The 25,297-nt window shown below is 43.2% G+C and overlaps 1 protein-coding gene and 1 pseudogene across 1 annotated transcript in view; both read left to right on the plus strand.

Annotated features, from left to right (window-relative positions):
* The window catches only part of NDUFV2 (NADH:ubiquinone oxidoreductase core subunit V2), a 335,006-nt gene that overhangs the window by 207,986 nt on the left and 101,723 nt on the right, over window positions 1-25,297 (plus strand). The gene's annotated exons all lie outside the window — the stretch shown is intronic.
* LOC126941130 (40S ribosomal protein S4-like) lies at window positions 12,369-13,535 on the plus strand (annotated as a pseudogene).

Below are 25,297 nucleotides of genomic sequence, written 5' to 3' on the forward strand. Positions count from 1 at the left end.
GAGGTGCCCAGCAGCTTGGAGCCCTCGGGAGCTCAGGGCACCAGCTCCTGACCAGGATGGAGCAGCCCGGGGTCTTACCCACCGCTGCTCTCACGGGGCGCACACTGGCTGAACGTCTGCACGGGGTATAGGCAAGAGGAGAGAGAAACTTGAATACCCGAGGTCACCAAAGGACATGCACGCCAGTCAGTGACAAAAGGGAACGTGGCACAGCATGGAGAAGCTGCTCTTAGGTCAGATCAGGCTCCTGTCATCACCACCGGTGACCCTCCCTGCCGGGGAAGGTGGCCCTGGCAGCGAGCACCTGTCCGGCTGGCTGAGCGGCAGCCCACGTGTCCGGGGCAGGGTGGCCAGCTGGCCAGCTGGGCCGGAGCCCAGATTGCTGAGGCTCGCAGCCCGATCTCCGCAGTCCTGTGCCCTCGCGTCAGGCCACAGCCCACAGGTGGCTCTTCCTGCATGCCGGAGGAAACAGAATCCCTGCCAGCAGAGAAGGAGCGGCCCAGCCACTTGCCTGTGGGTTTCATGAAATGTGCGACTCTGATCTCATACCCCTTAGAATTTCTAGTAAAAGATCCAGAATGTCTGACTTCCCAAGAAGGAACCTTCATGGGAAGGAATAGGCAGGAACGTTTTCAGAACCAGTTCCTCAATTTCTCCAGGTTCCAAAAAGCTGCAAGACCATACTCACCTCTTCAGGGTCTCCACATCCCCTGAATATCATATTCAGCTGTTGTTCCCATCACGTCTTGAGTAAATTTTTGTGGCTGTTTCTAATTATCCCCTCTGCCTGGGGAGTTCATTTTGCATCACAGTGTTACTTTGGGCCATCTAAAACTATTTCCATCTTACCATATGTGTTCGGCTCTCACTAATTGGGGAAAGTTATTTTTAGTATTTCCTCTTCTTTCCATCTTTGCAGATTTGCCCTATTTAGGGGGAAAAAAATCCTGAAACAGTTTCTTGTTTTTTAGAGACATACCAGAGATGCTTTTAAAGTTCTACAAGCAACATTTTCATGTGGCGTATGCCTGTAGTCCCAACTACTTGGGAGGCTGAGGCAGGAGGATCACTTGAACCCGGGAGGCGGAGGTTGTAGTGAGACAAGATCATGCCACTGCACTCCAGCCTGGGCAACAGAGTGAGACTCTATATCAAAAAAACAAAAAACAAAAAACAAAAACAAAAACAAACAAACAAAACTTAAACATATTCTCACCATAAAATACAGCAATTGCACTCCTTGGTATTTACCCAAAGGAGTTGACAACATACCCACACAAAAACCTGCATGCAGACATTTATAGCAGCTGTACTCATAATTGCCAAAACCTGGATGCAAACAACATGTCCTTAGATGAATGGATAAATATAAATCGTGATACATCTAGACAATGGGATATTATTCATTACCAAAAAGAAATGAGCTATCAAGCCATGAAAAGATATGGAGGAACTCTAAATGCATGTTAGTATGTGAAGGAAGACAATCTGAACATCTTCTATGGTTCCAACTATATGATATTCTGGAAAAGGCAAAACTGTGGAGACAGTAAAGGAATCAGTGGTTGCCAGGGGTTAGCAGGGAGGGAAGGATGAACAGGTGGGGCACAGAGGATGTTTAGGACAGTGAAAATACTCCCTATGAGACTGTAATGGTGGATATATGTCATTATGCAATTGTCCAAATCCATAGAATGTTTAACACCAAGAGTGAAGCGTAATGTAAAATATCAACTTTGCATAATGATATCTCAATGTAGTTTCATCAATTGTAGCAAATGTACCACTCTAGTAGGGAATGTTGACAACGGGGGAGGCTGTGGGTGTGTGGGGTGGCAGTATATGGGAAATCTCTGTACCATCCTCTCAATTTTGCTGTGAACTTAAAACTTCTCTATAAAATAAAGTCTAATAAAAATAAATGTATTTTTTTTAATTAACCACCCTTTATTAAAAGACTTTGTAGGAAATTAAGCTTAACAGAGTAACTGTTACTACATTTTGGTTACTGCTCTTTTTCCAGTCTCTCTCTGTATCCTACAGGTCCAAGAAACTAACTTGGGAAAGAAGAGGGGAAGTTCTTATTTTCACCTGCTGGTAAGACATTCTAGTATTACCATGTCGAAATATAAGCTTTAAAATTGTAGACCAGTGGTGGTGGGGGCTCTGCAAACCAGCTATTGAAAAACAAGTGGATTCATCTCTGCACTTTAAATAAGAGGTGATAAGTAGAAAACACAAGTAGGTTCAGAATGGACTAACAGGGCTTTTCAAATTTGAGTGTTGTATTAGTCCATTCTCACGCTGCTGTAATGACATCCCTGAGACTGGGTAATTTATAAAGAAAAGAGGTTTAATCGGCTCAAAGTTCTGCAGGTTGTACAGGAAGCACACTGACGGCATCTGCTCAGCTTCTGGGGAGGCCTCAGGAAACCTACAATTATGGCAGAAGTCGAAGGGGAAGCAGGCATGTCTTACATGGCTGGAGCAGGAGGAAGAGAGAGAGTGGGGAGGTGCCACACACTTAAACAACCAGATCTCGTGAGAACTCACTCATTATGATGAGAACAGAAACAGCACTAAACAGAGATATCCACCCCTAAGAGCCAATCACCTCCCACCAGGCCCTACCTTCAAGATTGAGTATTACATTTTGACATGAGATGTGGGTGGGACACAGATCCAACCTATAGCAAATGTGTGTACAAATCACTTGGGATCTTGTTAAAAATGAAGATTCTGATTCAGTAGATTTGGGACGAGGCCAGTAATTCTGCATGTCTAGCAAGCTCCCATGTCCCAGGTGACATCCGTGCTACTGGTCCAGGAACCACACTTTGGTGGCAAGAATGTGAGTCATTGTGTGTGTTGCTATACTTAGTCTTCCTGGTATTGGACTTGAGACCTTCTTATTCATCTTTGTATCTCCAACACTTATGAGGTGACCAACATCAAGTTAACACATATTTACAGAATAAATAAATCTTAGCCTTTCTTTCTCTGAAACAATGGTGAGAGCAACCCTCTCAGGTATGGATGGGATAATATCCAAAAGTATCCATGCTTCTTCAGGATTTAAGGAAGACCTTCAAAAGAAAATCTAAAGAACAAAAGTGCTCCACATTCGGCCCATATCCACTTCCTTTTTGTAGAAATGATAGAAGCAAAAATAAAGAAAATAGCTTGGTGAGACTAGATGGTTAGATGAAAGGGTTCCAGGGAGTAAAGATGGCAAGAGCTCAAGCTAGCACACTAGAAAAAGTCTCCTTTTCCCGGGTGCCAGTTTCCAAACTATGCTTTGCAAAGAGAACTGTGATGAACATCCTTAAACACTGAATTAATGTGTGTCAGCAAAAAAATTTCCCTAAAATTGTTTTATTCTAAGGATATTAATAGGGAGCGTGCATGTCCTTTCAGCAACATGCTGGAGCATTGTCTAAAAAGCCCACTGAAGATTATTTAATTCTCTAACAGAATGTCCCTGTGTTTGCCTTTAGTATTTACTATTTGAATATAACTCAGACACTGTGGAGGTCTCTGTGGCCTTATATATTTCCATCCAGTAGAAGGTCTTATTCCAAAGGTTATGGTACCATTGTCCTGCACCATATGATGCAATTATGTATGTAACTTAGCAATGTTATTTAAACATCCTTTTTAAAAAAAAAAAATTATTTCTTTAAAGAAATAATTTTATAAATAGAGACGGGGTCTCGCCATATTGCCCAGGCTAGTCTCGAACTCCTGAGCTCAAGTGATCCACCTACCTTGGCCTCCCAAAGTGCTGGCATTACAGGTGTGAGTCACCACACCTGGCCTATTTGAACGTTCTTTTAAAAATGTTACTATAACCCAGCATTTTGGGAGGCCGAAGCAGGTGTATCACTTGAGCTCAGGAGCTCAAGGCCAACCTGGGCAACATGGTGAAACCCCGTCTCAATTAAAAAAAAAAAAAAAAATTCCTTTGAATGCCCAGTTCCTCAAAATGCTTTCTCAACCAGCTTTACCACCTTACTGAATCTCTCACTAATGAACAAATATTTGACATGTTCTAATTGTATATTTGTATGAGAGTCATGTTTTTAACTTTTTGAAAATTATGCTTTGACAGAATAAATTACCAGAAATAGAACTTGGCTCAGAACCTCACATATCTTCAGACCAAGAACAACTATGCTGGAGAAGCTGTATTTCCTTGACCATCACTGAGGAGGCTCATCTGCACCTGGAATGAATTAAGATATCAATGTCCTATTTTGACTGCATGTTGTTCAGAAATGAGACTTTGGGAAGTCTTAGCAGAGGGTAAATGCATTTTGTATGTGTAGGGGAATATAAATAATTTTGGGTCAGTGGGCAGAGGAGTTTTTAATAATTATTTGACACCCCTCCCTTCTGTGGAGCTAATTCCCCTCCCCTTGAGTGAGTCACCTGGTGACTCATTACTAATGAATAGAATGTGGCATAAATGACAGAGCATGACTTTTTTCTTTTCTTTTCTTTCTTTTTTTTTTTTTTTTTTTTTTTTTTTTTTGAGACAGGGTCTCACTCTGTGGCCCAGACTGGAGTGCCATGGTGTAATCACAGCTCACTCAGCTTCAACTTCCTGGGCTCAAGCAATCCTCTCACCTCAGCCTCCCAAGTAGCTGGGATTATAGGCACACACCACCACATCCAGACAATTTTTGTATTTTCTGTAGAAACAGGGGTTTCACAGTGTTGACCAGGATGGTCTCGAACTCCTGGACTCAAGTGATCCTCCCACCTCAGCCTCCCAAAATCCTGGGTTTACAGATATGAGCCACTACGCCCAGCCTGACAGAGCATGACTTCTGAGGGTAGGTCATAAAAGACATTGTGACTTCCGGTTTGTTCTTTGAACACTTGTCTAAAGGAAGTCAGCTGCCATGTCTCAATGACACTCAAGTGGCCCTATGGAGGGGCCTAAAACAGCATCCTCCCGCCAACAGCCATCAAGGAACTGAGGAACTGAGGCCCTTTGCTAACAGCCATGAGGGCACGATCATGGAAGTAGATCTCCCGCCCCTGTCAAGCCTTCAGATAACTGCAGCCCCAGCTGACTGCTCAACTGCAGCCTCGTGAGAAACCCTCAGTTAGGACAACCCAGCTAAGCTATTCTCAAATTCCACAGAAACTGTGAAATAATACATGCTTTTGTTTTAAGCAACTAAGCTTTGGTTAATTTGTTACACAGTAATAGACAACGAATACAGCTGGCTTATCAGGTATGTATAGTTTAAGGCTTTTCATGTAGATTGCAAAATTGCCTTCCTGAAATGTTATGCCAATTTACACTCCCAGGAAGAATTGCATAAGAGTGCTCATGTTCTCAGTCCTTCCTCTTGTTAAGTGCTACATTTTTTCTTTATTCTTTCTGATATTCTTTATTCTTTCTGATAGAAAATGGTATCTTATTTTATTACTCTGATTTATATAGTTTTAAAGTTCAGTGAGGTTGAACACTTTTCATGTATTTATTATCTGTTTTCTGTATCTCTTGATCAAATGCTGTGTATATATATATTCATGGTTAAATTGTAGTGTTAATTTTTTTCATTCATTGATTCCTAAGGTCTATTTGGCTCTTAGGCATCTTATATCTGCCTATTACTATGTTGCAAGTATTTCTCTTAGTTTGCCACATAGATATCCTTATGTGGGGGACATGAAGATGTACTGCCTACAACCCCTTCAAGGAAGATTGGTGCCAGCTGTCTCTTGCCTCAGTTGCAGAGAGCTGCCTTGCCCAAGAGTATGCTCTTCCTGTGACCCATATCCATGGACCAGTTGTTGTAGGGTGTAAAGGTCCAGCCATTTCAGCCCACCATGGTCCTGCTCTGGCAAGCCATTGACACTCCCGAGCTCTCCACAGGGTAGCATTACTGATCTGCGTTGTAGTTCAACCACTCCCCTAGAGAAACCCTGCTTCCTTCATCTCCTTTCCACAAGTGTTGATCTGTAACAAACACAGTGCCCATCAAATTTCAACCTGGCATCTGTTTCTAGAATACCTAACCTGTGACATCCTGGAAATTAATTGCTTAATTTGTAATTGATATACTATCTATATACCTCTACACATAAATGCATTACTCTTGAAAATAATGTATTATGTTTCTTCATAGGGGAAACTGGTTCTTTTATAGAACAATTATTGGAATACAAACACAAAAAGTTGAGTGTTATTTAAAAACACAAAATCTTTCCCTATCAGCTGTTATGCAAGTCATTATCTATATCATATTTCTTCAAATAAAACCACCTCCTTATGCTGCGATATGTCCCCTGTCACTTACTATCCCCCTTTATCTTGTTTTTTTTTTTCTTCACAGCATTTTATTTGAGTATCTTTTACATCTGTATCTGCCTCCCCAGCACCTAGAATGGAACATGGCATATAATAGGTGTTCAATAAATATTGATTGACTGGATAGATGAGTAGATCAGTAAATGAGTAAGTGACATTTGGGTAAAGGTAGATAAAGTATATCCAGACCGATACCATATTTGTCCTTCTTCTTCCAGGAAAATGAAGCACAGTATTAATTTGTCTCATATAGAAGTTGCCAAAAATATTTATTGTATGTACACAAATGTATCCAGACCACTCTAGAAACCACCTCTTCTCTGTGCTCTTCTTTCCCCCAGCCTCTCCTCTTTTTGCAGGCTGCAGGACTGCCTAGCTTCGAGGGAGCTGAGAGGAATGCTGTATTCAGGTGATCAGGAGTGGTAACAGATGGTTGGATGCCCTCATTTTGCAGATGCCTCTATATTTGTGCTGCTTAAAAGCATTTTAACTAGCATAGGGCAAAACATGTATTATCTTTTAGTTGCAGCCCTAGTTTCTAGAATCCCGGATTAGTGCGTAGCCCCCTAAACCTCACAGTCACTAATCCACTGCGATGGCTCCTCTGCATCTGTTGATGTTGGATGCTTTCAGCCCCTAGTGAATTCTACGTCTTTAATCTTGTTTGGTGCTGGTTTCTTTTTCCTACCATTAGCTCTTTGGATTGGAATGTGGTTGCCTCATATTTTTTTGTCAGATTCTTTACAGACAAGTAAATAAACTCGAAGAGGGTAAGTAAGGTGACACAGGAGATCTGAGATAGAGCTAGGACTTTTGCCATCTATCCTTGTCATCAAAAGCACTCATTAACCTTATTGTCATTCTGTGGCAGGGTGGTGGAACAGCACAGGTCGATTTAGAGGTTCAGGACAATGGGGAACAGTCACTTTCTCCAGTTCTTTTGTGCAAACAGCTGACCTAAGAGTAAAACTTAAGCATCCAGAATGTCAGGAAAGCACAGTCTATGTTCATATTTAAGTTCATCTATAGCATTTTTGTCACTTTTAGCTACCATTAGGATGCCTTTAAAGCAGTTATTGTCCAACAGATTTCCATTTAAAGGAAAGGATGTTTGTCATGGTAAGTAATTAAGCAATAGAACATTTCTTAGCTTCTAAGGGAAACCTTTCCAGGTTGAGTAATATGCAGAGGGGGAAATGTCATCTTTTATTCTTTTCCTTCAGAAGGAATTGATTAGACAGAACAACTACAGGAGACCCCAAATGTTGAAATCACCAGAAGGCCTTTAAATTGCATAAAATCAAATTTCTAAAAACATGATTCCACCTGTATTGTTGAAAATAGAGAGGCCAGGCACGATGGCTCACGCCTGTAATCCCAGCACTTTGGGAGGCCAAGGCGGGCGGACCATAAGGTCAGGAGATCGAGACCATCCTGCCCAACATGGTGAAACCCCGTCTCTACTAAAAATACAAAAATTAGCTGGGTGTAGTGGTGGGCGTCTGTAAGCCCAACTACTCAGGAGGCTGAGGCAGGAAAATCGACTGAACTCAGGAGGCGGAGGTTGCAGTGAGCCAAGATCAGTGCCATTGCACTCCAGCCTGGGTCACAGGGCAAGACTCCATCTCAAAAAAAAAAACCAAAAAAAAAAAAAACAAAAAAAGAAGAAGAATTAAAGTCCGTTTTATTCAGACGTATCACTGAGGGCTACAGCCCAGAAGCAGACCTCTAGAGAGGTCCATGAAACTACAGCGGCAGCATTTCAGCTCACTGCTTATATACCGGTGTGGAGATTTTGTTTCTGCAAAATCTCATCAAACTTCCTTAGAAGTTGCATTGGGTGTAAAGTGCATTTGGTTATAGATTACATAGGCATAATCACTAACTTGCCAGACATGATCTTATGTGTAGAAAAAGGCAAGGACTGGGACCATTTATCTTTTTTTTTTTTGAGACAGTCTTGCTCTGTTGCCCAGGCTGGAGTGCAGTGGCACAAACATATGTCACGGCAGCCTCAACCTCCTGAGCTCAAGCAATCCTCTTTCCTCAGCCTCCTGAGTAGCTGGAACCACACGTGTGGGCCATCATGGCTGGCTAATGTTTTTCATAGAGATTGCAGCGGGGGTCTCACTTTGTCACCCAGGCTGGTTGGTCTCAAACTCCTGGGCTCAAGTGATCATCCCGCCTCAGGTCCCAAAGTGCTGGGATTACAGGCGGGAGCCACTGCTCCTGGCCTCATTTATCTTTTGAGGAATATAGTGACTCAGGCAAGAGAGTTGGGGGTCGTGTGCTCTAGCCTGTTTGGTCCTCAAAGCATCTTTCCCCAAGAGCAGCAAGTTGCCACCGGGCTGGGGCTTTGTGACATTCTGCTGCAGGCAGAAAGCAGCACACGTGACTTCTTACATTTGCTACTTTGTCTTACATTTCTATTGTTGTAATCCCTCCAGGCCCTCTTACCCGACTTGACCTTGAGACCAATGGGTGTGTTGGAAAGAGGCTGGCAAGGTCTGAGGGTACAGCCTGTGGCGGAGGTGGGGCCAGGCAGGCCCAGCCCCTCAAGCCAGGCCGTGGGCCCCAGGGCCCTGCCGGATGGCCGCTCTCTGGGAGCTGCATGCAGAGGTGCCTGGTACCCCCAACCGCGCCCCACGGGGCACCTGACCTCCAGAGGAAGGAAATGAGTCTGGAGATGCCGTAGACGAAAGAGTTGCCGCTTCCTCCGCCTGGGATCACTCACAGATGCCTCAGGGAGGCGGCCGGCCCTGAGTCACGCTGAGCGCTGAGCCGGCTGTGACTCAGCGGGACCGCGGTCCCTTGGCTGCGCCTGGGTTGATTTGCGCCTCGCTTGTTTTCTGCAGAAGACAAGGCCGTCTCGGATTAGACTGCCCCTCCTAAACAACCAGCAACTGTTTTTCTTCCTCAAAGTGCAGTTTCCCTCTGGCACAACCAAAAATAAACACAAACCAGGCTCCTGCCCAAGGAGGAGGCGGGGAGGAAGACAGTCCCCGGGGCGCCCACCGAACGCATGTGAGAGCTCGCAGGTCACCTGCTTGCATGAATCTGTGAAGCAAGCAGCCATGAAGGCAGAGAAACCTCTCCCATCGCAGGCTGCCAGCACAGAGGCTCTGATTGTTGAGTTGGCGCTCTGTTTATTTCCCCAACTGCCTCCTCTCAGGTTCCGTCCTAACTGCTGGACTCACTGCCGCGTGGGCCTGAGCACATTTCCTTGGCAAATTGTCCTCAGTGGAAGTTTTTTCTTCTCGATGTGGTGAGTCAGAGCTGGCTCACACACAAACACCAAGCAGCAGCCTCAGGGACTAAAGTGCTTTAAGGACACGAGGACCTATCCTCCCTCCCCCTATCTCAGTGGGGTGGGCCCACAGTTCCTGAAACCTGGCCCAGTGCAGTTCATTTGACAGGCAGAGGCTGAGAATGCAAATCACCCCAGCATACGTGAGTGCACAGCAGAGACCACGCCCGGGCTGCAGCTTATCCTGAAATCCTGAAGGCAGGAAACACCGTGCCCACAGGAAGAGCTGGGAAGCCTGAACCATGCTAAGATGTCCCAGGGTGAACCGGAGCCACTGGTTAGTCACACTGACTTCACATTTCCTTCGTGAGAAGGAACTGAAGACAGATTCCAGACTTGCTGTGCATAGAATGTATAGTTCATTGCATGTAAGTAAACTCATGTGGTTCCAAATCTATAGGATCAATTCAGCCATTTTAGCGTTATGTCCATGACATCTGAATTTACAAAAATCTAAGTGTCTCTAAGCTAGAGATACCTGAAACTAAACAGACCCTACGTATTATTCATTTTATTTTTGAATAGATAATTCACTCATATATTCAGATATCAAATCCTCATAAAATGATATTCGTTAAGAATTCTCACTTCCATTCTGTTCCCATTCCTCTCTGCCCCCATAAGTAACCACTTCTACTACTTTTTTTTTTTTTTTGAGACGGAGTCTCGCTCTGTCGCCCAGGCTGGAGTGCAGTGGCCGGATCTCAGCTCACTGCAAGCTCCGCCTCCCGGGTTTATGCCATTCTCCTGCCTCAGCCTCCTGAGTAGCTGGGACTACAGGCGCCGGCCACCTCGCCCGGCTAGTTTTTTGTATTTTTTAGTAGAGACGGGGTTTCACCGTGTTAGCCAGGATGGTCTCGATCTCCTGACCTCGTGATCTGCCCTTCTCGGCCTCCCAAAGTGCTGGGATTACAGGCTTGAGCCACCGCGCCCGGCCTCTACTACTTTTTAATACATCCTTCCAGTGTATCATTATGCAGATATAAACAAAAATCAATATACTTCTGTGGTTGTCAGAATAATGGCCTCCCAAAAATGTCCTTGTGCTAATCCCCAAAACCTGTTTGTTACTTTATGTGGAATAAGGACTTTGCAGATGTGATTGAACTGAGGATCTTGAGATTGGAGATTATTCTGGATTACCCCAGTGGGCCCAGTGTAACCACAGAGGACCTTCTAAGGGGGAGGCAGGAGGGTCAGAGTCCAAAAAAAAGAGAACTTGGCAGATGCTATACTGTCGGTTTTGAAGATGGAGGAAGGGGCCACGAACCAAGGAATGCAGGCAGCCTCCAGAAGTTAACAAGGCAAGAAAATGGATTGTTTCCTAGACCCTCCAGGAAGGCAGCGTTCCTTAGACTTCTGACCTCCAGAACTAGCAGTGAATAAATTTGTGTTATTTTATTTTATTTTATTTTATTTTATTTTATTTTTTTTTTTGAGACTGAGTCTTGCTCTGTCACCCAGGCTGGAGTGCAGTGGCCGGATCTCAGCTCACTGCAAGCTCCTCCTCTCGGGTTCAAGCCATTCTCCTGCCTCAGCCTCCCGAGTAGCTGGGACTACAGGCACCCGCCACTTCACCCGGCTAGTTTTTTGTATTTTTTAGTAGAGACGGGGTTTCACCGTATTAGCCAGGATGGTTCGATCTCCTGACCTCATGATCCGCCCGTCTCGGCCTCCCAAAGTGCTGGGATTACAGGCTTGAGCCACCGCGCCTGGCCAAATTTGTGTTATTTTAAACCACTAAGTTAGTAGTAGCTTGTTACAGACAGCACAGGAAATGAACACAACTATTTCCACCTTTTTCTTTTTTTTTTAACTGTTATTTGAGGTTCAGGGATGCATGTGCAGGTTTGTTATGTAGGTAAACTCGTGATATGGGGGTTTGTTGTACCGATTGTTTCATCACCCAGGTACTAAGCCTAATACCCAGTAGTTATTTTTTCTGATCCTTTCCCTCCGTCCACCCTCTGCCCTCAAGTAGGCCCCAGTGTGTGTTGTTCCCCTCTTTGTGTCCATGTGTTCTCATCGTTTAGCTCCAACTTATATATGAAAACATATAGTATTTGGTTTTCTGTTTCTGCATTAGTTTGCTAAAGATAATGGCTTCCAGCTCCATCTATGTTCCCACAAAAGACATGATCACTTTCTTTTTAGGGCTGCATAGTACTCCGTGGTGTGTATGTACCCTATTTCCACTGTTCACAATAGCAAAGATATGGAATCCACTTTTTTCTTAATGAAAGTTAGCATACCCTGTATAGGGTAACCCAAAAGCCTTGGTGGAACTTTAGGCATTAATAACTTCAGAATTATAAATGCTACAAACATCACTTGGAAGTTTTATTGTATAAATCTCTTTTACGCTTATTTAGTTTTGTGAATTTTAAATAGCACATTTTATTTTTTGTTTCAGTATCTCTGATCAAAGATAGAAAACAATAACGAAACAAAAATACTAAGTTTAAAATTTATTATTCCAAATTCACAAGACTAAGTGAATAAGAAATGTATACAAGGCTGAGCATGTTGGCTCACGCCTGTAATCCCAGCACTTTGGGAGACTGAGGTAGGTGGAGTGTTTGAACTCAGGAGTTTGAGACCAGCCTAGCAACATGACAAAACCCTGTCTCTACCCCCCAAAAAAAGAAAATTAGCCAGGTGTGGTAGTACATGCCTGTGGTCCCAGCTACTTCGGAGACTGAGGTAGGAGGGTCGTTTGAGCCCAGGAGGTTGAGGCTGCAGTGAGCTGTGATGGCACTACTGCACTCCGGCCTGGGCAACAGAGACCCTGTCTCAAAAATAAAAAAAATAAAAGCTCTTTCCTTGCCTAACGCAGTCATGGTTGTGGTCCCAAGAAGCAGCTGAAGCGGGCAGCAGCTTCATAGCATTTGATGCTGGATAAATTGACCCGTGTGTTTGCTCCTTATCAATCCACCCATCCACACAAGCTAAGAAAGTGTTTCTCCCTCATCCTTTCCTAGAGAGCAGAGACTTAAGTATGTCGGACACGAGATGAAGCAAAGAAGCTTTGCATGCACAGTTTCATTAAGATCAATGGCAAGGTCTGAACTAATGTAACCTACCCTGCTGGATTCATGGATGTCATGAGCACTGACAAGATGTAGAGAATTTCCCTCTGATCTATGACACCAAGGCTCCCTTTCCTGTACATCATATTGCACCTGAGGAGGCCAAGTACAAGTTGTGCAAAGTGAGAAAAATTTTTGTGGACACAAAAGGAACCCCTCATCTGGTGACTCACGATGCTCACACCATCTGCTACCCTGATCCCCTCATCAGGGTGAATGACACCATTCAGATTGATCTGGAGAATGGCAAGATTACTGGTTTCATCAAGTTCGACACTGGAAACCTGTGTATGGTGACTGGAGGTGCTAACCTGGGAAGAATTGGTGTGGTCACCAACAGAGAGAGGCACCCTGGTTCTTTTGATGTGGTTCATGGGAAAGATGCCAACAGCAACCTCAACAAACCCTGGATTTCTCTTCCCCAAGGAAGGGGTATGCACTTCACCATTGCTGAAGAGATAGACAAGAGACTGGTGACCAAACAGAGCAGTGGGTGAAATGGTCTCTGAGTGACATGTTAGATCTTTGTATGTAATTAAAAATAATATGGGCCAGGTGTGGTGGCTCAAGTCTATAATCCCAACACTTTGGGAGGCCAAAGGGAGTGGATCATCTGAGGTCAGGAGTTTGAGACCAGCCTGGCCAACATGGCAAAACGCCGTCTCTACTAAAAATACAAAAATTAGCCAGGCATGGTGGCTTGTGCCTGTAATCCCAGCTACTCGGGAGGCTGAGGCAAGAGAATCACTTAAACCTGGGAGGCAGAGGTTGCTGTGAGCCAAGATCGAACCACTGCACTCCAGCCTGTGTGTCAGAGTAGGACTCTGTCTCAACAATTATTTAATTAATTAATTAAATAATAATAATTATTATATGGCATGATTAATCTAAAAAAGAAAGAAATTTATACAATTAAGTTTTCAAGTCGTGTTTCCTCTATGTTTATAGTACTTGTACTTCTAACATTATAAAAAGTTTCGAACTACACTAAGACTTTTGGGATACAGTGGATATTGCTCAGCACTTTGATTTTTGTCAGTCAACAGTATATCCTAGGTCGATACGCAAGGGCTTCTTTTTTTCTTTTATAGTTGGACAGTGTCCTCTCCTGTTGGTGTACCATGATTTATTTAAGTAGTCCTCTATTAATGGATACTTGGGTTGTTTTTAATTATGAAGTGTGCTACATGGGTAATCTTGTACATAGATCATTTTGTGTTGTGCAGGTAGATCTGTAAGTAAATTATCAGAAGTAAGGATGTTGAGTCAAAACCCTACTCTTTAGAAACAAGATTTGCATGAGCTTATTTGCAGGAAAGTAAAAAGAAGCAATAACAGGATGTTATAGATTGTTGGTAGATTGTGGTGGAGAGTGGTAGACTCTGGCAAAGATGGCTACAGTTATGCCTCCCGTCTCTCTGTATGTTCCGGTTCACTGTGACTTTGCCGCGCCTATCATCAAGAGGTCACGTTTATTTATTTACACATTTAGTTTTATTGACACATGTTACATGTATATATTTTCAGAGCACGTGTGATAATTTGATACATTCATATAATCAAATCAGGTAATTGGGATATCCATCACTTTTTTTTTTATAATTGAAACAGGGTCTTTCTCTGTCACCCAGGTTGGAGTGTGGTGGCATGCTCATGGCTCACTGCAGCCTGGACCTCTCAGGCTCAAGCGGCCCTCCCACTTCAGCCTCCCCAGTAGCTGGGACCACAGGCTTGTGCCACCGCACCCGGCTAATTTTTTGTATTTTTTGTAGAGAAAGGGTTTTGCCATGTTGCCCAGGCTGGTCTCAAACTCCTAGGCTCAAGCAATCCACCTGCTTTGGCCTCCCAGAGTGCTAGGATTATGGATGTGAGCCACTGCGCCCGGCCAATATCCATCACTCTAAATAATTATCTTTTCTTGATTCTAAGAATGTTCAAATTATTCTCTTCTAGCTATTTGGAAATATATAATCAATTAATGTTAACTATAGTCACCCTACTGATCTATCAAACATCAGGTCTTATATCTTCTCTCTCATATATATTTGTACCCATTAATCCAAGGTCAAGTTGACTTCCTGACTCCTGGGATCTGGGCTGGCTAGTGACTGGCTTTGGCTAATAGAATGTGGAGAAAGTGATATTATAGGACTTCCATGCTGGAGCTTTGAAAGGCCTTGTGGCTCCCTCTGTCTCCTTCTGAACCCTGAGTCCTCCATGAAAAGCCTGGGTGCCTCCACAAGGATGAGAGAGTCAGAGAGCCAGCAACCAGCACAGGTGGGAAGGCCGTCATGGGCCATCCAGCCCCATTGGAGCCTGTGGACGACATGCAAGTGACCCCAGGCCAGACAGCAGGAATACTAGCCAAGCCCAGCCCAATCATCAACCCAGAGGCCTGCTGTTGTTGAAAGTTTCAGGTGCTTTATTATGCAGCAATAGAAAACCCATGCCTCAGGGAAGTAGTTTCTCTTCCCAAAACCTTTTTGAAAGGATATACAGTATGTTAGTCACAGCAGGTAAATAACTTTCAGAGTAGCCTGTGGACTCTCAGAAATTTTCTGAGCAAGTCCAATTCAGCTCGTCTCATTTAGCAGGGAGTGTAGGAACTATGGATCCACATCTCAACCCTGAGCATGCCAAAAACCTGGCGACTCAGCACACTATCTCACTTTCACAAAGAGACAGTGGAAGGCTGAGTGTGTGTCGAGGGTGGCTAGGTGAAGGGGTCCCCCCGTCCCGGTGAGGCATTGCTTTCACTGTTGGGCAGCTTCCAAAGTGAAAGGGAAGGAAATCTACTCCTACAGCTTCCCTTCTGAGGCACACTAAGTCTCTTCTCAGTTCAAAAAATCAGGGAAATGAAGAGTCTGAAAGTGGCCTGTTTAGCTTAATCAGGCTCAAAGGAAAGAATATGTTTGATTTCCATTTTTGAACTAATACACCAGAGTTTTCAACATCAAGAAAATCAATTTAATGTGTTGCAACTAGTATTTTTAAAAATGATATTTGTACACTCATATTCATAGCAGCATTATTCACAATAGCCAGAAAGCAGGAGCAATGCAATGTCCATCGATGAATGAAAGGATAAACCAAATGTTCTATCTATCTCTCTATCTATCTATCTATCTCTCTATCTATCTATCTATCTATCTATCTATGTGGATACATATACATCCAGTGGAATATTACTCAGCCTTAAAAAGGAAAGAAATTTGGACACATGCTATAACATGGAGAACCTTGAGGGCATTATGCCAAATGAAAGAAGCCAGTCACTAAAGGACAAATATGATTCCACTTATATGAAGTACCTAGAGTAGTTAAGTTCAGACGCAGGAAGTAGAATGGAGGTTACCAGAGGCAAAGGAGGGGAAATAGGGAATGGCTGTTTAATAGGTATGGAGTTTGGGATTAGGAAGATGAAAAATGTTCTGGAGATGGATGGTGGTGATGGTTGCACAGCAGTGCGAATGTAATTAACGCACAGAACCACACACTTAAAAATTAACAAGGTTCTTTTTCTGTTATAAATATTTTACAATAAAAAAAAAGAAGTAGAATAAAATATAGGTTACATAGATGTGTTTATTGTGTGAAAATTTATCAAGATCTACACTTATAATCGTGTGCTTTTCTGCCTATTTGCTATGCTTCAATAACAGAATTATTAAAAATCCGAATATAGTAGAAGTCAGAACGCATTGCCTATAATAAGGGTAAGTGTTGTTTTGTGAAACTTTTGTTAGAAGTGTGTGTGTGTGTGTGTGTGTGTGTGTGCTGCATCATGATGTTAAGTATATTTTGGATTGTGGTTTTTAAAAAATTGAAGAAACATTATTCTGGGGCTAGTCTCCATTTCTTAGTGCGTGGTTCCTTCCATCTTGAATTTGATATGCTTTTCCCAGTGGAAGTAATTTAATTTTGACATTCATCTATTCGAGCAGAAAAATCCTTTCCCTGGGGTCTTTTCATCATAATCATTTTTCTCCATCTGACTGCTCACAGTAACTAGATTGTGTATGCTAGATTAGCCAGTAAATTCATGAACAGACTTTCTATCATTTTGCTCCATGGACTGTTCATGAAAGCATTAGCAGCGTACATCACGATGAGAGATGATGATATGAGCTTTATGCTTCAATTCAGAAAAACTACAGTTCCTTTAAACCATAGGGTGTTCGAATTTTCAGATTCCTTGGTGGTTGTGGTTCTAAAGCTCTTGTGCCCATAGGAATCTCGTCTGTATCCTCTGAAACAGTGCTTGAGTGTTCATCCAGTGCGTGAACACGTCTGATGGCAATAAGGCATCTCAGCCCATTGATTCATTGCTGGGTAGCCTCCGACTCTAGAAAGCCTGCAAGGGTAGTTTCATGGCAGAATTGGGTGGTAAGTCACCCTGGAACCAGAAGAGGCATCTGTGGTCAGCTAAGCCTTGGTCAAACAGGTGCCTGGAACCATTTGTCATCCACATTTCAAAGGCATCCTTCGTGGGGCATGTGTATTGGTTTAAAAGGGTGCACTTTAATTTTCTGTGTGATTTAATAGAATGGAGCACTTAATGCCAGATACTTCTAAAACAGGATACTTCTAAAACAGGAGAGGAGGCATTGATTTAAGTATTGTGAACATGGGATCAGTGACTGCACACTGATGATTCCATTCTATCTTTATGATCCTGGGGAGAAGGCTCTCACGACTGGGGGACATCTTTCTCTTGGGTCCAAGTGGCCCTGCTCCCCACACCCTCCCTGTTATAGGGGCCGCCTCCAGTGGGGAATGAGGGCCCTGAGGTGCCTCAGCAATGCCTATGGCTGATGGATGAGTCTAATTCTAGGGATCAGTATTTGGAAGTCCACTTGATTATATAAGCCACATCTTCAATTATCAGTTTTATCCATAATGAGGGTAGTATTTTGACTTTCCTTTGCTTTTTGTTTTTACTTTAAGCATGTTACTCATTAGGCCACTGGAATGCAACAACATAGACTTCTATATCCAACTGGCTAAAGAAAGCTACACAACTGGGCAGATTCGTGAAACTCCAGGTTAGACCCCAACCCTCTATGGCTATTCCTCAGCCCTTTTACCTGGCTTTGGCCAATTTCCTTTCCCATCCTGCTCATCACTGAAGTCAAGCTGCTTCTCTCTGATGTCCAACTGTAGTCTCTGACATCCAGCGGCTTCTCCTCTCTGCTGGCTGAGTTCTGAGTTTCTTATGGGCACAAGATAGGGGGTGGGGTGAGCTAAGGGTGGTTTTGGAAAAGGCAACATGAGCGTGGGAAAACAGGGATGTAAGTCCTCGTTTTGGCCACAGTATTATTAGGCTTTTCGCCTTGAGGGTGGAGCCTTTGCCAGGAACCCACCCTCTTCTGCCCAGAATTTCCCAGCCTCCTGTCCCTGTCATTATTATGCACTGAATGGATTTAGAAATTACTTTTTGTTGACCAGGTGCAGTGGCTCATGCCTGTAATTCCAGCATTTCGGGAGGCTGAGGCAGGTGGATCGCTTGAGCTCTGGAGTTGGAGAGACCAGCCTGGGCAACACGGCAAAACCCTGTCTCTACAAAAAATATAGATAGATAGATATAGATATACAAAAATTAGACAGGCATGGTTGCATGGTGGCATTTGCCTGTATTCCCAGCTATCTGTGGGGCTGAGGCAGGAGGATCACTTGAGCTGGGGAGATCAAGGCTGCAGCGAGCCATGTTTGTGCAACTGCACCCCAGCCTGGATGACACAGTGAGACTCTGTCTCAAAACAAGAAAATCAGTTTTTGCTGCAGATTTGACAATGTGTCTTCATTAAGTCAAGCTAAAATTACAAGGCAAAACAGCACTTCTATGCAAATGTTACACTGTGGTAAAGTCATTGTAATTGTTAATTTTAGTTGTCAACCTTCTAAGTGGGTTAAGGAATACCCAGACAGCTTATAAAGCATTTTTTCTGGGTATGTCTGTGAAGGTGTTTCCAGAAGAGGTTGGCATTTGAATCAGTGGACTGAATAAGGAAGATCTGCCCTCATCCAGTATGACCAGGCAACATCCAATTGGCTGAGGGCTTAGATAAAACAAAAAGGCAGAGGAAAAGGAAATTTGTGCACTCTCTTGTTCTCTCTCTCTCTCTCTCTCTCTCTCTGTTCTGGAGCTGGGACACACTTCTGCCCTTGGACATCAGAACTCCAGGTTCTCCAGCCTTTGGATTCCAGGACTTGCATCAGCAGCGCCCCTGCTTCTCAGGCCTTGGAATTTGGACTGAGAATTACACATCAGCTTCCCTAGTCCTGAGGCCTCTGACCTGGACTGGGCCATGCTACCAGCTTCCTTGGTTCTCCAGGTTGCATGTGGCCTATCATGAGACTTCTCAGCCTCCATAATCTCATAAGCCAATTTCCCCAATAAATCCCCTTTTATATATTTATATCTACATCTATATCCTGTTGGTTCTGGTCTCTGGAGAACCCTAACGAATGCAGATTTTAGTGTTGAAAATGAGATGGTGCTATAACAAATACCTAAAAATGTGGAAGCAGTTTTGGATCTGGGTAATGGGTAGAGGCTGGATCAATTTTGAACCGCATACTGGAAACATCCTAGATGGCCATAAATGGAGTATTAAAGGCAGTTCTGGTGAGGGCTCAGAAGAAGAGGAAAGCTTAGAGAGCCTCGGTCTTCTTAGAGATTATCTAAGTGGTTGCAATCAGAATGCTGGTAGAGATGTGAACAGTAAAGCCCATTCTAATGAGATCTTAGATGAAAATAAGGAATATCTTACTGGAAACTGGAGGAAAGGCCATCTTTGTTACAAACTAGCAAAGGAACCTGGCTGAATTTTGTCTGTGTCAGTACTTTGTAGAAATCAGAATTTAAGAGTGATGAACTAGGATATTCGATAGAAGAAATCTCTAAGCAAAGTGTTTCAGGGTGCTGCATGGCTTCTCTTGACTGTTTATAATGAAATTCAGAAAGAGAAAAATGAATTCAAGATGGAATTTATATCAAAAGGGAACAAAGGGCTGGGTGCAGTGGCTCATATCTATAATCCCAGCACTTTGGGAGGCCAAGGCAGAAGGATCACTCAAGCCCAGGAGTTTGAGACCAGCTTAGGCAACATAATGAGACCTCATCTCTACAAAAAATAAACAAAATTAGCTAGGCATGGTGTGCATACCTGTAGTCCCAGCTACTTGGGAGACTGAGGTGGGAGGATCACTCAAGACTGGGAGATCAAGGCTGCGGTTGAACCGAGACTGTGCCACTGCACTCAGCCTGGTTAAAGAGAAGGAAAATTATCAGCCTAGCCATGTCGTTAAAAAAGAAAAAGTGTGTTTGAGCAGGAACATCAAGGGTGTGACCAAGCAAAATATTGCTAAGGAGATTAGTATGGACAGAAGGAAGCCAGTTGCTATTCATCAAGACAATAGGAGAATGACCCCAAAGGCACTTCAGAGATCTTTGAGGCTGCGACTCTCATCACAGGCCCAGAGTGCTAGGGCCTTGAGGGAAGAACGTTTCAAAGGAGGATCCCAGGACACCCATGGGACCTTGGGGCTCACAGCCCAGGGGCACCCCAAGCTTCTGCTCCCTGAATTCTGGTGCCACTGGAATGCAACAACATAGACTCCTTGACCACCCCAGCTGTGGCTCAGGGGGTCCAGATGCAACTCAGGTCAACAATCCAGAAGGCACAGTATGTAAATCTTCATGGCATCCATGTGATGCTAACTCTCCAGGCATGCAGAACGTGAGAACGGTGGAAGCATGGCTACCTCCACCTAGATTTCAAAGGATGCCTCACAACCTCAGTCTCAGAGCTCTGAACAGCCACAAGGCAGGGTGTGGCAGAGAGTCCCCACTATGGCAATGCCCAGCAGAGCCACAGGGTCAAGACCACTGCAGAGAGCCCCCAGTAGGGCAATGCTTAGTGAGGCAATGCAAGACAGCCACTCCTAAAGGCTGCAAACCTGTAGAGCCACCAGCATGCAATGCCAGCCAGGAAGAGCCATAAGCATCCAACTCCAACTCCTGAGAGCTGCAGCGTGGGCTTCATCCAGCAAAGGCATGGTAGTGGGGTCTCCTGGGGGACTGGGGACCCAATCCCCACTCCAGTGTGTCTGGAAGCTAAGATGTGGAGTCAAAGATTATTCTCAAGCCTCAAGATGTAATGTTGTTTGCCTCACTGGGTTCTGGACTTACTTGGGATTTATTACCCCTTGTTTCTTGCCTTTTTCTCCCTTTTAAGAATGGGAATGTCTATGCCATGCTTGTCCCATTACTCTATTTTGGAAGTATATAACTTGTTTGATTTCACAAGCTCACAGTTAGGATAAATTTTTCTCAAAATGAGTCATATTTTGAGTTTCACCCTGAGTCTTATCCATATCTGATTTAGATGATATTTAGATGAGACTTTGGACTTAGATTTTAAAGTAGATACTAGAATGAGTTAAGACTTTTGGGGGCTATTGGGATGGAATGAATGTATTTTGAATATGAGAAAAACACGAATTTGAAGGGCCAAGGGGTGGACTGCTACTGTTTGAACATTTGTATTCCCTCCCAAATTCATATTGAAATACAATCCCCACTATAATGGTATTAAGAGGTGGGGCCTTTGGGAAAGTGATTAAGTCATGAGGGCTCCACCATCATAAATAGATTATTGCCTTATAAAAGGGCTGAGGGAATTAGCTTAATCCCTTTTCGCCCTTCCACCTTCCAACAGGTGAGAACACAGCAACAAGGCACCATCTTGGAAGCAGACAGCAACCCTCACCAGACACCAATTGCTGGTTCCTTAATTTTGGACTTCTCAGCCTTCAGAAGTGTAAGAAATAAATTTATCTTCTTTTTTTGTTTGTTTGTTTGTTTGTTTTGAGACAGAGTTTCGTTCTCATCACCCAGGCTGGAGTGCAATGGTGCAATCCTGGCTCACTGCAACCTTCGCCTCCCAGGTTCAAGCGATTCTCCTGCCTCAGCCTCCTGAGTAGCTGGGATTACAGGCACCCATCATGCCTGGCTAATTTTTGTATTTTTAGCAGAGACGGAGTTTCACCGTGTTGGCCAGGCTAGTCTTGAACTCCTGACCTCAGGTGATCCACCTGCCTCAGCCTCCCAAGATGCTGGGATTACAGGCTTGAGCCACTGCACCCTGCCAAATTTCTCTTCTTTATACGTTACCCACTCTATGATATTTTGTTACGGCAGCACAAATAGACTAAGACAGTCATTTTGACCACTACTAATGTTTGAATCATAAGTAATGTCAATCTGCTTTGTCTACTTCTGGTACTAACAAAAGCTAAAATGAGAAGTGAGATCTTCATCCTGACACAAGTTTGCACTGGATATATTATTCAAGTTCAAACTATAGTCCCAGTAGTATGTTGTAGACCTCAATGCAAGTACAAAGGAAATTTACATCTTTCAAAACCCGTTTAACTGTGCAATCCTGAGCTTCCACACAACCTTTAATTTGAAGAGATTGTCTACAATGTAATGATTTGCTAAAAAGCAAATATCAAGAGGAGAATCCAATAGAATTTTGTAATGCCTTCCAAGTGATTAATATGCTCAATTAAAATCACATGCTCGTCTAAGACCAAGAATAAGGCAAAGATGCCCACTATCATCAGTACTGTTCAAGATAGTACTGGAAGTTCTAGCCAGAGCAATTAGACAAGAAAAAGAAATAAAGCAGTGGAGGTTTGAGATGTTGGCCAGTTAGATATGAGGAACAAGTTCAAGCGATCTATTGTACAACATGGTGACGCTAACGAGTAACAGTGTATTTTATTCTTGAAAATTGCTAAAAGAGTAGATTTCAAGTGTTCTCACCACAAAAAGGATACGTAGGTGAGGTAATACATGTTAATTAGCTTGGTTTACGTATTCTGCAATGCATACATAATTCAAAAATCACGTTGCACATGATAAATATGTACAATTTTTATTTATCAATTAAAATAAGTTTAATTTAAAAAATAAAAGGCATAGAAACTGGAAAATGCTAAAGTTATCCCTGTCTGCTGATGACATATGTAGAAAACACTAAAATTTCTAAAAAGTCCAGGTGCAGTGGCTCACACCTATAATCTCAGCATTTTAGGAGGCTGAGGTGGGTGGATCACTTGAGCCCAGAAGATTGAGACCAGCCTCGTCAATGTCTCTACAAAAAATATAAAAATTAGCCTGGCATGGTGGCATGCACCTGTAGTTCCACCTACTTGGGAGGCTGAGACAAGAAAATGGCTTAAGCCCAGGAAGTCAAGGCTGTAGTAAGCAGTGATTGCACCACTGCACTCCAGCCTGGGCAACAGAGTGAGATTCTGTCTCATCAATAGACAAAAAGACACCAAACCATAGATCATTAAAGAAAAAAAATGACCAATAGACTTCAAAATTAAATTTTTCTGCTCTTTAAAAAACGCGAATAAGAAAGACTGAGAGGAAATATTTGCAGTATCTGACAGACTAATATTGAAAATATATGAATAATTCTTACAACTTAATAATAAAATAATAAATAACCAAATTTAAAATGGGTAAAACAACATTTCAACAAAGAAGCTATACAAATATCAAATAAGCACAGGAAGTGGTGCACAAAGTCATTAGTCCTTAGGGAAAGCAAATTGAAACCATGGGAGATACCTCTATACACCCACTGGAATGTCTAAAATTAGAAGCTTGAGGGCCGGGTGCGGTAGCTCATGCCTGTAATTCCAGTACTTTGGGAGGCTGAGGCAGGCCGATCACTTGAGGTCAGGAGTTTGAGACCAGCCTAGCCAAAATGGTGAAACCCCATCTGTACTAAAAATACAAAAATTAGCCAGGCGTGGTGGTGTGCACCTGTAGTCCCAGCTACTTGGGAGGCAGAGGCAGGAGAATCACTTGAACCCAAGAGGCAGAGGTTGCAGTCAGCCAAGATTGCGACACTGCCCTCCAGCCTAGGCAACAGAGCGAGACTCCATCTCACAAAACAACAACAACAAAAAGAAGCTTGAAAATACCAACTGTTGAAGAGGCTTTAAGACAATCAAAACTTTTATACATTGCTGGGGAGTATGTAAAGCAGTATAACCACTCAGGAAAATAGCTTGGCAATTTCTTATAAAGTCAAACATACACTTACCATCTAACCTAGCTATTGCAGTTTTGTTTTGTTTTGTTTTGTTTTTTTGAGACAGCGTTTCACTCTTATTTCCCAGGCTGGAGTACAGTCTCAGCTCACTGTAACCTCCGCCTCCCAGGTTCAAGCAATTCGCCTGCCTCAGCCTCCCAAGCAGCTGGGACTACAGGCACCCACCGCCATGTCCAGGTAATTTTTTGTATTTTTAGTAGAGACGGGGTTTCATTTTGTTGGCCAGGCTGGTCTCGAACTCCCGACCTCAGGTGATCCACCCGCCTCAGCCTCCCAAAGTGCTAGGATTACAGCTGTGAGCCACTGCGCCCAGCCCTATTGCAGTTTTAAGTATCTTCTTTAAGAGAAATAAAAATTGATGTCCAAGAATCTGTATACTAATGACAATAGCATCAGCCATAATAGTCCCAAACAGAAAACAACTCAAATGTTTATCAGTAGTTGAATAAAAAGTTGTATATATCCCTGCAATAAACACATCAGCAATAAAAAGAACCAAATTACTGATACCTAGTTGAATCTCAAAAATATTGCAACGAGCAAAAGAAACCACAAAATAGTACATACTGTATGATTCTATTAATATGAAATGAGAAAAGACAAATCTAATCTTTAGTAACAGAAAGAAGACTGGGCAGAAGGGAACTTTTGTGGAGTGACAGAAATGCTCATGTTAATCACAGTAGTAGTTACGTAGCTGTATACTGTCAACAGACAAAATTACCACAGATTTGGTTATAGATCTGTTTAGCTTTGCTCAAGACTTGTGAATTGGGACAGCCTCCGTTCTACAAAATATGATGAGAACTCCCACCAAGCTAAGGCAGAACACTGGGCTTTGTGAGATGAAAACAAGGAAACAGAACAATAGCACTGATTAATATCAGGTTACTTTTTTTTCCTGAAAGTTAAAGCAGAGGAACTTCCTTATTATGCTGACTCAGGTAGACTGGAATCTCCTGTTCTCAAAAAACTGGTCTGGCTGGGGATCTATCCGCTTGCTTCCTTGAAGTTTCAGTTTGATTATGTGGCATTTAGCATCAGTGACTCTATTTTGGTTTGGTCTGGTCTGTTGGGGCCTAGCACAGGAGCTCAGCCTAAAACAACAGCCTCCCATAATTTTGTTTAAAAGTACGATTGTCAAAACTCATCAGATAGTACATTTATAATGGGTGCATTCCAGTGTATGTAAACTTAAAGAAATTCTCCACCAGGAGCAGTGGCTCACGCCTGTAATCCCAGCACTTTCAGAGGCCAAGGTGGGTGTAGGTTTGAGCCCAGGAGTTTGAGACCAGCCTGGGCAACACGACGAAACCCTGTCTCTATAAAAAATGCAAAAATTAGCCAGGCCTAGTGGCCTGCGCCTGTAATCCCAGCTACTCAGGAGTCTGAGGTGGAAGGATCACTTGAGCCCAGAAGGCGGAGGATACAG

Source organism: Macaca thibetana, chromosome 18 (assembly GCF_024542745.1).
Source record: "Macaca thibetana thibetana isolate TM-01 chromosome 18, ASM2454274v1, whole genome shotgun sequence".
Lineage (NCBI taxonomy): Eukaryota > Metazoa > Chordata > Mammalia > Primates > Cercopithecidae > Macaca > Macaca thibetana.